This window comes from Orycteropus afer, unplaced genomic scaffold (genome assembly GCF_000298275.1).
Source record: "Orycteropus afer afer isolate SDZICR_OR568_19922 unplaced genomic scaffold, OryAfe1.0 scaffold00028, whole genome shotgun sequence".
In the NCBI taxonomy this organism is placed as follows: Eukaryota; Metazoa; Chordata; class Mammalia; order Tubulidentata; family Orycteropodidae; genus Orycteropus; species Orycteropus afer.
Genome location: NW_006921615.1, coordinates 3,117,397 through 3,134,012, shown reverse-complemented (window position 1 = coordinate 3,134,012; position 16,616 = coordinate 3,117,397).

Genomic DNA, 16,616 nt, shown 5'->3' with positions numbered 1-16,616 from the left:
TGAGTTTCCCCTCCTCACCTAATCCCTTCGGCGATTGCTCTTCTGTCCGGGTTCAAGGCTTTTATCCCCTTTCTCCTGCTCTTCCGGCCTGCTACTCTGGCATCCCTGCGTTGTCTCTCCTCACCTGTAACCCTGGGGATGACTAAAAATAGCTATAATTAAATGTGAAATTTTTTATAATAGTAGAATTATAACAAAAGCAATTCAATACTCCACTCATTTTTTTTTTTTTTAAAGGTTCACTTAAAACGTACTTTTCTCAGTGACCTATCTTCTTAAACTTTCAAAAACCCGGGTTTAAAACTAAGAGTCTTCTTACCCTTCATTGAATGACTTTCTTTCAAAATTTTGTGTTACTAGAATGTGTACTGATTTCACAACCATTAAGGGAAATGCTAAAATAGCAACAGGTAGGTCCTAAGGAAGTAAAGTGATCTATCAAATTAAAAGAATCACTGCCATTGAGTCGATCCCGACTCATAATGACCCCTCCTTGGCTTTCTGAGGCAGTATCTCTACAGAAGTAGATTGCCTAGTCTTCCTTCTGAGAAGTGGCTGGTGAGTTTGAACTGCCAGCCTTGTGGTTAGCAGTGAAATGCCTTAGGCACTATTTTCTATTTATTTACCCATCAATGGTTATGGATTGTGAGAGAAGTTACACATATAACAAAATTATGCCAAAATCTATCAACAAAAATCTAGGTATTTTGTTTAGAGAAGCATATGACACAGCCAATCTATGTTATCACCTATAGTTCAATGGCAGGAGTCAGCCTTGAGAAGGGTTCCCTAGGACAGCTAAGCATGAAAGTATTTATACAAAATAAAGACATCTGTTCTTAATGTAATTGCTCCCTGTGCTCTTCTTAGCTACCTACTCCTGTCTGTCCAGCTTTCCCTCTATGTGAATGTTGCCCCTCTGGTGCTCCATGGCTGATTGCTCTAAGGGTTATATCTCACTAGAGTAGGTGGGTGCATGGCTTCAGGTAGGTTTTCTGCATGTAGGTCTTTCTACTGTTGGGGTGAGAGCCAATCCATGGAAATGAGTCCAATTCTAGGCCCGAAGGGTAACACAGGGCCATAATCTTGGGGTGACACCAGACTCTAACCGACCAGTAATTCTGGTCATTTTTGTGTTTTTGAATTTTGTGCCACATTTTTCCTCTCACTCTATCCAGGATCTCCAGTTATGATTCCTTTCCAAGTGGTTGACATTGGTAGCTGGGCATCATCTAGTTCTTATAGTCTTGGGGTCCATAATATTTGTGGATTACTTTCTTGCCTTTGATTTTCTTCACTCTTCTTTGCTTCAGATGAGAGGAGTCAAATAGTTGTATCTCAGGTGGCTGCTCAAAAGCTTCTAAGCCCCCTGTCACTACTCACCAAAGTAGGTTGTGGAACAAGATTTTAATGTACTATGTTGTGCCAATTAAGCTTGGTGTCCCCTGGGACTATGGTCCTGAATTGGCAGGCCCAGTGATTCTCTCTGTAAAGGTATTTGGTTGTCTGTGAGAGGTTACTCCAACTTAGTCTTCTATTGCTTCTGTAATGTGTGTGGCTAATTTTGTAGCACAAGTGCTTATGTGTTCTAGTTACCTCTATGCTGCTCTAACAGAAAATACAACAAATGGGATGGCTTTAACAAACAGGAATTTATTCTCTTTCAATTTGGAGGCTTTAAGTCCAAGTTCTAAGTGCCAGGCTCTAGGGGCTGGGTGAAAGCCCCTCAACCTCGGGCTTCAGCTTTGCCTCCTGCTCCTGGCCCACTGAATCTGGAGGCTTTTCTTCACTCAGAGAACTGCTCGCTGCTGAGGCTAACAAACCCAAGGTTGACAAGTAAAAAGGCACAGACCCAATGTTACAAAACAACATGGCAGGCCACTAATTCAAGTCCATTGAAAGTCCCAAGATCAGCAAAGCATGGCAGACTGCTGAACAACAACTTGACTACATTCAGGGTTCAAGCGTGCAATAAACTAGAGACCATTCCCAAAGCTGCTTCTTATATACTGGAAACAGCCCATATTCCTAAAGCAGCTACTTAGCTGCTCCTATAGATTTCACCATGGAGCTGATTACCAACCTTACCATGGGGAATAACTACATCCAGCTGCCCAGCCATTCAACTAGATGCAGCCAAGTTGACATACAACCTTAACCACCACAATATGTAAGATTATCTTCAGCTAAATCTATCCTTGGCCTAGGGTATATTACTGTTCACCAACTCCCACCTGATCTTCTCACTTATCTATGCATTTATCTTTAGCTTAGTGTTTGGTGTTAGTGGTAATGCAAACTGTGGATATACTATGATTTGCCTCTGTTGTCTATATCTTATGGATGCATTTCAGTGTCCTCCCTTTCCCCAATGTCATCATGCTGGTCACAGACTCTTTCCATATAGTCCCACCCCTCACCCAAATATGTGACCCCCAACTAATCCAAAATTTTCCGTCCTCTTCCCTCCCATCCCCGGTAACCTACAAAGTGAGTTTCCTTCCCTAAGTAAACCTTTTCTTGACTTTACAATAATGGGCTCATACAATATTTGTCCTTCTGTGATTGACTTATTTTACTAAGCATAATGTCCTCCAAATTCATCCACACTGTGAGATAATTCATGTATTCTTCATTATTCTTTAATGTAGCCTAGTACTCCATTGTGTGAATGTAGCATAGTTTGGTTATCCATTCAACTGTTGATAGGCATATAGGTTGTATCCATGTCTTTGCTATAGTGAATTGTGCTGAGATGAACATGGGTGTGCATATGTCTGTTTGTGTCCTGTCTCTCACCTCTTTAGGATAATTCCTAGTAATGGAATTGCTGGATCACATGTTATTTCTATTTTCAGCTTTTTAAGGAAATGCTATACCATTTTCCACAACACTTGTCTCATTTTGCAGTCCCACTAGCAGTGTGTGAGAGTTCCAATCTCTCCACAACCTTTCCAGCATTTGTTATTTTCTGTCTTGTTGAACTTTGCTATTATTGCTGGGGTGAGATGATATCTCATTGTTATTTTGATTTGTGTCTCTCTAGTGGCTAATGATTGTAAACATTTCCTCATGAGTTTGTTGGCCACCAGTGTACCTTTTTTAGTGAAGTGTCTGTTCATATCCCTTGACTATTTTTGAACTGGGTTGTTTGTCTTTTTGATGTTGAAGTTTTCTATAAATTTTGGAGATAAGGCCCTTGTCAGATATGTCATAGCCAAATATTTTTTTCCAATCTGTAGGTTCTCTTTTTATCCTTTTGGAGAAGTCTTTTGGTGCACACAAGAATTTAAATTTTAAAAGGTCCTGGTCATTTAGCTTCTCTTCCACTGCCTGTGCATTCTGGGATATGCTTGATGGTCTATTTTTGCTGTGAATTAGGGCCCCTACATTTGCCCCTATTTTACCTTTGATGAGCTTTATAATTTTGGGTTTTACATTTAAGTTTTTGATCCAACTTGAGTTTGTTTTTGTGTATGGGTTGAGGTCTGGGTCTTGTTTCATTTTTCCACAAGTGGATATCCATTTTCCCAGCACCATTTGTTAAAGAGGCTATCTCTCTCCCATTTAGTGGGTTTTGGTCCTTTGTCGAAGATCAGCTGTCCATAGATGGATGGGACTATTTCTGGGCTTTAGCTTCTGTTCCATTGGAGTATCTGTCTATCATTGTACCAATACTATGCTGTTTTAACTACTGTGACTGTATAGTAGGTTTTGAGATCTAGGAGTGCGAGACTTCCTACTTTCTATTTCTTCGTCAGCAGTACTTTTCTTATCCAAGGACTCTTTCCTTTCCATATGAAATTAATAATTGGTTTTTCCATGTCCTTAAAAATTATTGATGGAATGTGTTTTGGGATTGCACTGAACATGTAAATTGTTTTGGGTACTATTGACATTTTCACATTATTCAGTCTTCCTAGGCAAATTTGTCCGTTTATGTAGATCCCTTGTAGTTTCTTGCAGTAGCTTTGTAGTTTTCTTTGTACAGGTTTTTTGTGTCTCTGGTAAGATTTATTCCTAAATATTTTATATTTTTGGTAGGTATTTCAAATGGTATTTTCCCCTTAGCTCCTTTTCTTCCTTTTCCCTTAGCCTCTTTTTTGATGTAGAGGAATCCAACTGATTTTTGTATGCTGACCTTGTATCCTGCCTCTTTGTTGAACTGTTCTATAAGTGCCAGTAGTTTTTTTGCTTAGACTCTTGGATTTTCTATGTATAGGATCATGTCATCTGCAAACAGAGATAACTTTACTTCTTCTTTGCCAATTTGGATGCCTTTTATTTCTCTTTCTTGCCTATTGCCCTGGCTAGGACTTCAAATACAATGTTAAAAAAGAAGTGGTGATAGAGGGCATCCTTTTCTGTTTCCTGTTCACAAGGGGAATGCTTTGAGTCTTTCTCTGTTAATAATAATGTTGGCTGTTGGCTTTGCATGTATGCCCTTTATTATATATCCCTCCTTTGCTGAGAGTTCTGAACAGGAATGGGTGTTGGATTTTATCGAATGCTTTTTCTGAGTCAATTGATATGATAATACGGTTCTTTTATTTTGTTTTGTTTATATAATGGGTTATAATAGTTTTTCTGATGATCAACCATCCTTGCATACCTGGTTGAATCCTACTTGGTCACGATACGTTATTTTTTTGATATATTGTTGGATTCTGTTGGCTAGGATTTTGTTGATGATTTTTGCATCTATATTAATGAGGGATATTTCTCTGTAGTTTTCCTTTTTAGTGATGTCTTTCCCTGGTTTTGGTATCAGTGTTACGCTTGCTTCCTAAAATGAATTTGGGAGTATTCACCTTTTTTTATGTTCTGGAATAGTTTGAGTAGCGTAAGTGACAACTCTTCCCTGAATGTTTGGTCAAATTCTCCAATGAAGCCATTTGGACCAGAACTTTTTTTGTGTGGGAAATTTTTAAATGATCTGGCCAATTTCTTCTTTTGTTATGGGTCTGTTCAAGTATTTTACCTCCAATTGGGAGAGTTTAGGCAGGTCTTGTGTTGCTAGAAACTTGTTCATCTCTTCTAGGTCCTTGAATCTGTTGGAGTATAGTTCTTTATACTATTCTGTTATTATCTTTTTTTTTTTATTTCAGTTGGTTCTGTTGTGTTGTCACTCTTCTCATTTATTATTCATGCTATTTGCATCTTCTCTTTCTTTTCCTTTGTTAAATATACCAATGGTTGTCAACTTTGTTAATCTTTTCAAAGAACCAGCTTTGTTGATTTTCTCTATTTTTTTTCATTTTCTGCTTCATTTATTTCTTCTCTGATCTTTACTATTTCCTTACCTCTGGATACTGTAGGTTTCTTTTGTTGCTCTCTTTCTAATTGTTGGTGCTGTTGAGTTAGAGGGCAGATTTTGTTTCTTTCTTCTTTTTTGATGTGCATATTTATTGCTATAAATTGACCTCTGAGTATTGTTTTCACTGTGTCCCAAAGGATTTGGTAATTTTTATCTCCATTCTTGTTTGTTTCTAGGATTTTTTTTTTTTTTAATTTCACACTTTATTTCTTCTGTTACCCAGTAGCTTTGAGCAGTGTATTATGCAGTTTCCACATATTTGATATTTTTCCCTTGGTTTTCCTACTATTGATTTCCAATTTTATAGCATTGTGATCCAAGAGGATACTTTGTAGAATTTTGGTGTTTTTGAATTTACTGAGGCTTGTTTTGTGTCCTACCATATGGTCTATTGTGGGGAATGATCCAGGTGCACTGGAGAAGAATGTGAATTGTGCTTTTGTTGGGTGGAGTGCTCTGTATATGTCTATGGGTAGGTTGATTGTGTTGTTGAGTTCTTCTGTATCTTTGTTGAATTTTTTTCTTATTGATCTGTCCCTCCTTGAAAGTGGTGTGTTAAAGTCTCCTACTTGTATTGTATAAAAACCAAACCAAACTCACTATTGTCGAGCTGGTCCTGACTCATAGTGACCCCTCCTTGGGTTTGCAAGGTAGTATCACTAAGGAAGTAGGTTGCCCAAACTTCCTTCTGACGAGTGGCTGGTGGGTTCGAACTGCCAGCCTCCCAGTTAGCAGCCAAATGCCTTAGGCACTATACCACTGTTGTTGCTGTGGTTGTTGTTATGTGCCGTAGAGTCAGACCCAACTCATAGTGACCCTCCTTGGGTTTCCAAGGTGGTGTCAATATGGAAGTAGATTGTCCAACCTTCCTCCCAAGGAGTGGCTGGTGGGTGTGAACCTCCAGCCTTCTGGTTAGCAGTCAAATGCCTTAGGCACTACGCTACCAGAGCTCCTACTATGCCACTAGAGTTGTCTATTTTTCCTTTCCATTCAGCTAATATTTGCTGTATGTATTTTGAAGCACTTTAACTGGGTGCATAGATATTAAATATGGTGATGTCTTCTTTGTCAACTGATCCTTTTAGCATCATATAATGTCTTCCTTTGTACTTTATGTTATTTTTCACCTTGAAGTCTATTTTATCAGAAGTTAATATTGCCACTCCTGCTCTTTTTTGGTCGCCATTAGGTTCACATATTTTTTTCCACCCCTTAATTTTTAATTTGTTTTTATCTTTGTGTCTAAAGTGGGTCTCTTGTAGGCAGCATATCAAGGGGTCTTCTTTTATTATCCAATCTTCCACCCTCTTTTTCTTGACAGGTGCATTTAGTCCATTCACATTGAATGTAACTAGTGATAGGTATGAATTTATTGCTGTCATTATGTTTTTTTTCTTTGTTGTTATTGTCTTGTCAGTGATTTCCTTGTTCCAATTATTTTTCTGTGTTGAGCTAATTTTGTTATCAAGTGTTTCTTCTCTTTTCTTCATTATTGTTTGGTTTTGTGATTACTAAGCCCATTTGTTTTTCTTGTTTCTGAGTCTGCTTAGGGGGATTTTTAATTTTCTTTGTAGTTACCCTAAAATATATTCTTATTTCCTTAAGTTTGGAACAATCAGTTCTAGAAAGACGTTGTCTTGTCTTCCTCTCCATTTGGAAGTTTTGTACTTGAAATTTTTATTCCCTCTATTTGCTTTGTTGCTTTGTATCTGCAGATTGACTCCCTTATTTCTCTTTGTACATTTTATGAACTTATTTTGAGCACCTATTTCTGGTTTGGTTTCTAAGTGTTGATGTCAAGTGTCCTGATTTTAATTTGTTGTTCTCTGTTCTGAGTTCTGTATTGGAAGGCCCTCCTTTAGCATCTCTTGCAAGGTTGGTCAGTTTTCACAAATTCCCTTTATTTCTGCTTGTCTGAGAATGTCATGATTTCACCCTCATATTTAAGGGACAGTTTGGCTGAATATATAATTCCTGGTTGGAATTTCTTTTCCTTGAAGGTTTTATATATGCCATCCCATTGCCTTCTTAACTGCATCATATTTGCTGAGAAGTCAGAACTTAGTCTTATTGGTTGTCCATTGTAGGTGACATTTCATTTTTCCCGAGCTGCTCCTAAGATTTTTCCTTTGTCTTTGGTTTTGTGAGTTTGATTATGATTATGTCTTGGTGACTTTCTCTTGGAATCTATACTTTATGGGGTTCGTTGAGCTTCATGGACAGATATCTTTTCTTCCTTTATGATATGGGGGAAATTTTCTTTAGAAAGTCTTCCACAATTTTCTTAATGTTTTTTTTTTTTTTTTTTTCCTCCTCTTGTCCTGGTATTCCAGTCAAGCGTATGCTATTTCTTTTCATGTTATCCCATACATCTCTTAGGTTCTCTTCATTTCTCTTAAATCTTTGTTCTGATTTTTCTTCATACGGGCTGGCATCCAGGTATTTGTCTTCTAGTTGGGAAATGCATTCTTCAGCCAGTTCTAGTCTACTCTTTTGTCCTTTCACTGTGTTATCTATCTCTGCAATTTTAGTGTTCATCTTCTGGATTTCTAATTGCTGTTTTTGTATGAGTTCGAATTGTGTATTCATCTTGCTATTTTGTTCTTGAATGGTTTTCCTGAATTTTTCCAGGGTATTGTCTGCCTTCTCATTGATTCTGTTTGTGGTTTCCTTGAGCTCTTGGAGAGTCCTACATATATATATATATACCTTGTGAATTCCTTTGCAGATAGTTCTATTGCTTATTCATCTTCCATGACAGATAATTCTTTACCTGGGCTTTTATTTCTATTGTCTTATCCTGTTATTTATTTATTTGAGGTTTCCTAGACATTTTGAAGTTGTTGTCTTTAATTGTTAGTAATGTTTTGATTTGTTTCACTCTGATTTTATGTTTTACTATATCTGAAAGTGTGGAGCAAGTGTACTTTTTTGGTTATTAACTCAACTGTACTGGGTTGCTATCCAGCTCTTCTGTGTTAGTGGAATCACTTGTGGGGATGTGGGTGCAGGTCTGTTTGTTGTGAAGGGGATTTGGAATTGGGATGAGCAGGTGCTTTCCACAGTCTGTTGTTGATTCTGTGGCACAGAAGTTATTGGTGTTACCTACTGGGTGAGATGTTCAGTGTAATAACTCCTGATGCCTGGTGGCAGTTTAATGTGTTCCTTCTATTAGAGGAGGCAGGGGAGAACAGGGGATAAAAAGGAAAAAGAAAAAGGAAGAAAAAAAGAAAAGCACCACTAGAGAGCCCATTTTCTACATTTGGGCAGCACAGTTCAGTCAGCACTGCCAGCTCAGGCAGTGTAGTTTGTGTCTTCCTGAGACATCTACTAATGAGGACCTACTACTATCAATCAAAGATCTGCGGTTCAAAATCTACAGAGACCCCAATGGGTAGAGGGCCACTACTTTCCATTTGGATCAAGAAACAACAAAAACTCAGTACCCCTGTCCACTCTATGCTAAAAAGGGGTCATGGAAGAGTTGAACCCCAGCCCAGTGCTGTGCACTCATTCTGGGGCTCCACCTACTTGAAGGGAGTTTCTCCCTTTCTCCCATTCCTTTCTAGACTCTGGAGCTGCCTGAGCTAAGGGGGGTCTTGATATATTTCCCAGTAAGATTATCGTACTCACTCAGGTCCCAAGGTCACCACCAAAAACTCCTGATGTTACCCACATCAGGAGAGCCCAGTGCCTCTGTGGGTTCTGTGATTTTTTTTTTTTCCCCTCCTTTTCTCCACCAACCTCTTTTGTATTTTAAATGAGTCCTCTCTGTCTCCACCAGCAAGGTGGGTTCATTTATTTTTCCCAGTAGTTCAATCTGCTCTTTTTCTCTGCCTTCACTAAATCTGATATTTTATCTTCTCTGTAGTTGCTCATAACTCTAGTATCATTATTTCTATCTGCTTTACCTAGTTATTCAGGGAGTAAGTTGGCAGAGGAAACAAATGTGTGGGTTATAGGTATGATACCATCTTCCCCACCTCATGAAGACCATTTTTTAATGAATTGCCACCTCTACAGTTTTCATTTTTGGACGACAAGATATTTTTGTTTGGATTCACATTCTATTTTATATTCCATTTCCCCCACAGCTAGTAAAACTTATGAAACATCACTTTTACCTAGTGCATATAGGAAAATAAAATGTTTGAAAAATAAGATATGGTATGACTATGAATTCTTTCTTCTCTAAAGGGAAGAAAAATAGAAATACCAAAGTTAAATGGGAAAAGTGAAAATGTATATTTAAATATGATGTATTGTAACCAAAATTATATTTCTGTATATAAAATTAATAGAAAGTAATCTAATTGAATAGTATTTTTTTATTTATTAGAAAGTAATCTAATTGAATAGCAATTTTTTATTTATTTTTCTTTCTTTCTTTTTTAAATTATTGTGATTTGGGTGAAAATTTACAGAGCAAATTCACTTTCCATACAGCAGTTCACATACACTTTGTCTCATGACATTGACCACAATTCAACACAATACAACAGTTCCCCTCCCACTTTCAACCTACAGTCACCTCTTCCCTGTGTCCATCTCTCCATACACTCCTGCCCCCTGACTGTCTTTCTGTGCATAAAAAGCCTTTCTTTCTCCCACGATCGTTCACTCCAAGAAGTGTATCTACCTCAGGTAAATGTTCAACTCCTATGCTTGTCTTTTGCTTGGCTGGAAGTCACAGGTGTGGTTTCAATTCCAGATCTGAAGGGCAGCTAGGGGCCATAGTCTCAGTGGTTCCACTAGGCTCTATCAGACCAGCAAACCTAGTCCCCCCCCCTTTTTTTTTCTCCCAAATGATTTTGAGGTTTGTTCCACATTGTTCTTCCTCTCTATCCAGGATCTCCTACATAGATGCCCCTGTGAGTGGTTGACAGTGGTATCTGGGCACCATCTAGTTCTTCTGGTCTCATAGTTGTATAGGCTGTGGATTGCATGGTGTACCAGTCGTTAATAGCAATTTATTAACAACTCTTAGTTATAATTCCCTCATGTACCAAATAAAAATGATGGCATATAGAAATAAAATGAGTGTAGAGGACATATTCAGTTCCTGAGCTTTGCCTTTTCCTTGTCTTTGGTCATAAACAAAAGCTCTGCATAATTTTCAACTCTGTGGTATTTAAACCAAAAAAACTTCCACTGCTATCAAGTTGATTCCAACTCATAGAGACCCTATAGGACTGACTAAAAATGCCACATAGGTTTTCCAAGGCTATAAATCTTTACAAAAGCAGACTGACTTTTTTTTCTCCCATGGAGTAGGTGGTGGTTTAAAAAAAACACCAACTAAATGCCTTAACCATTATGCCACCAGAGCTCCTCTTGTGGTGTTAGAAGCAAGGAAAGGCAAGCAGAAATTCCTTCTGACCCTTCATCTTTCTGCTTTTCTAATATCAATCTCATGAAAGCTTGCTCTTATAGTTGCTCTTCCAGTTAGGGATGTTGTTGTTGTTGTTGTTATGTGCCATCGAGTCAGCCCTGACTCATAGCGACCCCTCCTTGGGTTTCCGAGGCAGTATCACTACGGAAGTAGGATTGCCCAACCTTCCTTCCGAGGAGTGTCTGGTGGGTTTGAACCGCCAGCCTTCTGGTTAGCAGCCAAATGCTTTAGGCACTATGCTACCAGAGCTCCTCAAAAAGTCATTTAGAAGGGAGAAAATTAGACTTTTGCCTATATCATACACAAAATCATACACTGGGATATTGGATAAGTCAACTTTCTTCCAAGTAAATGGAAAGATTTTGATGTGAAAATTTTACTGAAATTACATATTAAGCATTTTCTGCATCTGCATCACTTTGAAAAAGGAGGAGTATGACAGCCAGAAATTAATACAATTCCAAAGAAATACAAATAGCCATTTGGAATTTATTGGGTTGGATATTTGATTTATATGTTATTATATAGTGAAGCAGTTGATATTTAGCCGCAAGGTTAATGCATCTTGATAAGATTATGCCAAGGGGTTTATTCTATACTAACAGAAAAGACAAATCTATTACTGAGATAGACGTATTTTCAAATACAAAACATCTATCAGAATAAACTTTGTATGTTAGATCAATTGCTTTTATTATTCTATTTCATATGTTAAATTAGATTCTAGTCTACAATATTGAGGGCCAGAACTCCTTTGAAGATTAAAAAGGAAATGACTTTAAAAATCAAGAAACGAGTACATATAATTTCAGGATCATTTAAGTTGAAAACAAAGAGCATTTATTTTGTGATTAAATATTTAACAATGTCTCCATCTTTGCTTGAAACAGGTAACAAAACTAATTAACATTATCATCTTCTTTAGAGATTTGTGGTTGAGTTTATTTAGATAGGTAAAGACATATTAAATATAAATGAATACCTCATATGGTTAAATTGTTTTTGATACTTAACACCAATATTTCCTGATACATACTAATATATTTCTACATGGGGGGAGGGGATGAGTTAGAATCTTTTTAAGTATTTTACAAAGCAGCACATTTTCTTAAGGCTGATAGGAATATTTGGAAACAGATAATGAGGATGGTTGCATAATATGATACACATAATTAATGTCACTGAACTATACAGGTAAAAAATGTTGAAATGGAAAATGTTTTGTCATATATATACTCAACACATACACACACACACAAAACTGTAGGCATACATATGCCTAAGTATACCTATGATGCTTTTTGCTCCAAGATTCAAAAGCAAGTTTTTCAGGTGGGCAAATGACAAAAGGTATGGATTAATGATTATATCAGAGACCAAAGTCTGGATTTCAGTGATTGGTCCTTTCGGGAAGTAATGATAAAACATGGTTCACTAAGTGAAATTTCATAGTAAAATGCAAAGAAATGCACATAGGTTCAAGAAAATAAAAAGCCATCAAAGAAGGATTAGAAAGTTTTAGCCATAAAGTAAGGTCATCTGAAAAAGAAATCATGCTTTAATTGACGACACTCAAAGTTCATCACTCAAGTGACATGGCTTGCCAAAAGTTAATACAAACAGGTTGGTTTAGTGGAATTAGAGTGTGCAGAAGAGAAAAACAAATACCCTGAATTTGTCAGGGAACATGTAGAATATTCAGTTCAGTTTTTGGAATCTGATTTCCAGTGACTGGTATCTAGAAGACATTCAGAGGATGCCTATGATGGTACAGAGACTAAAAATATATTATAGATCCTCTGCACTACCACCACTCCAGCTGTTCAACCTGAAAACATGCAGCATTAAGGACAAAAGAATAGCTGTCCAAATCTGACCCTGTCCCTCTCTTGATCCTCAGTTCCCACAAATATAAACTGACCATGTCACAGTACACATGGCATTCAATGACCTGAACCTCACTATCTCTGCAGTCCATCTTTTGCTCCTCGTATTCACTCTATATTTTACATTATGGAGCTGCTTACATTTCCCAATAGGCAAGAAATCAAACAACATTCTGCATTGGAAAGATCTGCTGCATGAGACCTCTTTAAAGTTTTAAAAAGCAAAGATGTGACTTTGATGACTGAGGTGTGCCTGACCCAAGCTATGGTCTTTTTTTTTTTTTTTTTTTTAATAACATTTTATTGTGTTTTTGGTGAAAGTTTACATAGAAAATTTATGTTCCTATTTAACAATTTGTTTTTTAAATCTAAGTCTTTTGCTTTGTTTATATTTGGCTACTTCCTTGTGATGAGCCTTTTTGCTCTCTTCTGATTGTTTTTCTTCATGTTTACCATGTATATTACATAACTTACAATGGCAACATTTAACATACGAATAAACATACAACCTTAATATATTTTTGCTCCTCCCTCTCCCATTTCTGTTGGTGTGTCTTCATTAACATCAATATACACTCATACTCCATAAGTTTATTTTTTACTTATTTCTTACAAAACTGATGTTGTATTGTTTGGAAGATTTAATTATTTATTTCCTAATATACTATATCCTTGGTTCTTATAAACGCCCATGTGATTGTCTTTTTTGGAACTCTCTCTCAGTTGTTATTTTTTTTTTTTTCCCTATATATAGATATGAGTATTTATTTAATGATCTTGCCTTCCCACATGGCATATTCCCTTGTGTAATACTTACAAAGCTGGCATTGGGAGTGACAAATTCCTAGAGCTTCTGTTTATTTGTGAATGTCTTGATCTACCCCTCTTTTGTGAATGACCATTTGCTGGGTAGAGAATTCCTGATTTCCAATCATTTTCACTCAGTATTTTACATAGTTATTCCATAGTCTTCTGGCCTATGGAGTTTCCTGGAAGATATCTGCCCAGATTCTTAGGAGATTACACACATTTTTCTCTTGATGCTTTCAGAAATCTCCTCATGTTTTTGGTTTTAAAAAATTTTATTAGGATGTAGTGCAGAATTGATTTTTTCATGTCTCTTCTAATTGAGGTTCATGCTGCTTTCTGTATTTGCAGGCTTGTTTTACTGGTCAAGTCTGGGGAATTCTCTCAGATTATGTCATTGAAAATTGCTTCTATGCCTTTATTGTTATCATAGTGCTCTTGGATTCCAATAATTTTAATGTTAGATTCCTTTGTTGAATCCCATATTTCTTTTTGGGTTTGTTTGCTTTTCTTTGTTTCTCTTGAGACTTGATCAGCTCAGTTATTTTGTCTTCTAGTTCATATATTCTATTTTCTATCTGTTCAACTCTGCTGTTGAGTGTTTCTCTTGCTGTTTCTAATTTAGTTGCTTTTATTCTTCAATTCCCATAGTTCTTGTTGCTTTGTTTGATATCTTCAATTTCCTTGAGTCTCTCATTTTGTTCTCCCATTTCTTTTCTGATGCATTAATTTGTTTTCTGTGTACTTTTTTTTATTCTTTAAAGATATTTAGCACCATAGTCTGAAAATTATCAGTTCTTTGCAATAGTCTGGCCTCTATAGAACAAATTTCCTCTTCTTTATGTTTTACTTTTTTATTAGTCCTTCCTCTCTTGTGCTTTTGTATTTTACTATTCTTTTTGTTGAACTTGGGTCATTTTGTTATCTTTATTTATTTATTTTACTTTAATTTTTGTATTTTGTTTTTTGTGGGAAATTTTCCTGGTGCTGCAGTGGTCAAGCACCCAACTAAAAACCACCAGCTGTTCCATGAGAGAAAAATGAGGCAGCATGCCTCTGCAAAGACTCACAGCCCTGGGAACCCCACAGGACATTTCCACTCCACCCTACAAGCTTGCTAGGAGTCAAAGTTGACCCACTGGCAATGGGCGTGGCATCTTCTCCTGAGAACTACACCACTAGAGGGCACTCTTAGGGTTTTTTCCAGTGCTGATTGAGGAGTTCTGGATGCTTGATCTCTGGAATTCAGTATGAATGTGCAGGAGGGGAGATTTAGCTGGTTGCAGACACTAATGTAAGTAGTTAGGCTCACTTTCCACTGGCAAAGGTGCAGGACTCTCTCTGTCTTTTCCCTCATATAGGCAGGTTTTCCCACAGTGTCCTACTTGGGCAAGGAGCCAGCCATTTTCCTGTGTTGTCTCTATCCTAAGTACTCCCCTTACCCTGCTGCCCTTGAGGTTCTTCCTAGTCCTAGTGCCCATCTGTCTCAGGCCTCAGCAGGACTGAATAGCATTCTCATAGAAACATGGTCTCCCTTTGCCCCTCTCAATTTCTCAGCCCATGAACTCCCATGGTCAATCTGCGCTGTCATAAAAAAATCAGGCTAAATGGTGGGACTGTAAAGTGGTACAACCATTGTGGAAAGCAGTATGGCGATTCCTTCAAAAGTTGGAATTAGAAATACCATTTGACCCAGCCATCCCATTACTAGGTATATACCCTAAAGAAGTTAGAGCCATGACAAGAACAGATATATGCACGCCCATGTTCATTGCAGCACTATTTACAATAGCCAAAAGATAGAAACAACCTAGATGTCCATCAACTGAGGAATGGATAACTAAACTATGGTACATACACACAATGGAATACTATGCAACACTAAAGAATAATGTAGAATCTCCAAAACACCACATACCATGGATGAACTTGGAGGACATTATGCTAAGTGAAATAAGTCAATCACAAAAGGACAAATATTGTATTAGTACGTTATTGTAAAAGTTAAGGAAAGGTTTATCTATAGAAGGAAATTTTCTTTGTTGGTTACCAGGGGTGGGAGGGAAGTGGAGGGAAGGCTGTTAGATAGATAGAGATAAGTATTGATTTGGGTGAAGAGAAGGGCAATGTACCAAATGTGAGTGACCAATATGGCAGCATTGAAGACGAGAAAGACATAGAGAGGTACATGGGCAGTACAGACAACAAATATGAACTCTTTTGCATATATAGTACTGAGTTGTCAGTGAAAGCAAACATGGGTATATGGATGGATACATAGGGGACAGGCTAAACAATTAGGTATGTCTAAATGGGGAGTGTATCAAGATCATATATAGGGTTGGCAGACAATGGTCCTATAAGTTTATGTGAATGATCAGAATTCCCAGGTGTATAGTAGAGCTGACAAAGGGCAAGGTTGTGGTCACTACTTGGTCACAGCCAGCTACCCAGAGCGACCGACTAGTTGAACCTGTGGGCTTGGGACCATAGTCTCAGGGAACATCAAGCTCAATTGGCATAACATACTGTACAAAACATTGTTCCACCTCCTACTTTGGCGAGTAGCGACTGGGATCTTAAAAGCTAGCAAGCTGCCATCTAGATGCAATGATGGGTCTCTCCTCGTCAAGAAGAAAGAAGAAAACCAAAATTAATGGAAACAATCAGTCCTAGCGACTGGTACACCATCCGATCTGCAACCTATACAACTATGAGACCAGAAGAACTAGATGGTGCCCGGCTACCACTGTCATTCACTTGGAAGGGATGTAGAAGATCCTGGAAAGAGAGGGAGAACAATGTGGAGCAAAACTCAAAATCATTTGGAGGCAAAAAAAAAAGTGGGGACCAGCTTTGCTGGTCCAATAGAGCCTGGTGGAACCACTGAGACTATGGCCCCGAGCTGCCCTTCAGGTCTGGAATTGAACCCTGACTTTTGGTTTCCAGCCAAACAAAGTACAGGCACGTGAGTTAAACTTTTACCTCAAGTAGACACACACCCTGGAGAGAACAATCATGGGAGAAGGAAGGGCTGCTTATGCATAGGGAGACAGCTCAGGGGGCAGGAGAGTGTGGAGGGATGGACACTGGGAAGAGGTAACTATGGGGAGGAAGTGGGAGGGGATCTGTTGCATTGTGGTAAACTGTGGTCAATGACATGAGACAAAGTATATGTGAACTGCTGTATGGAAAGTGAATTTGCTCTGTAAAT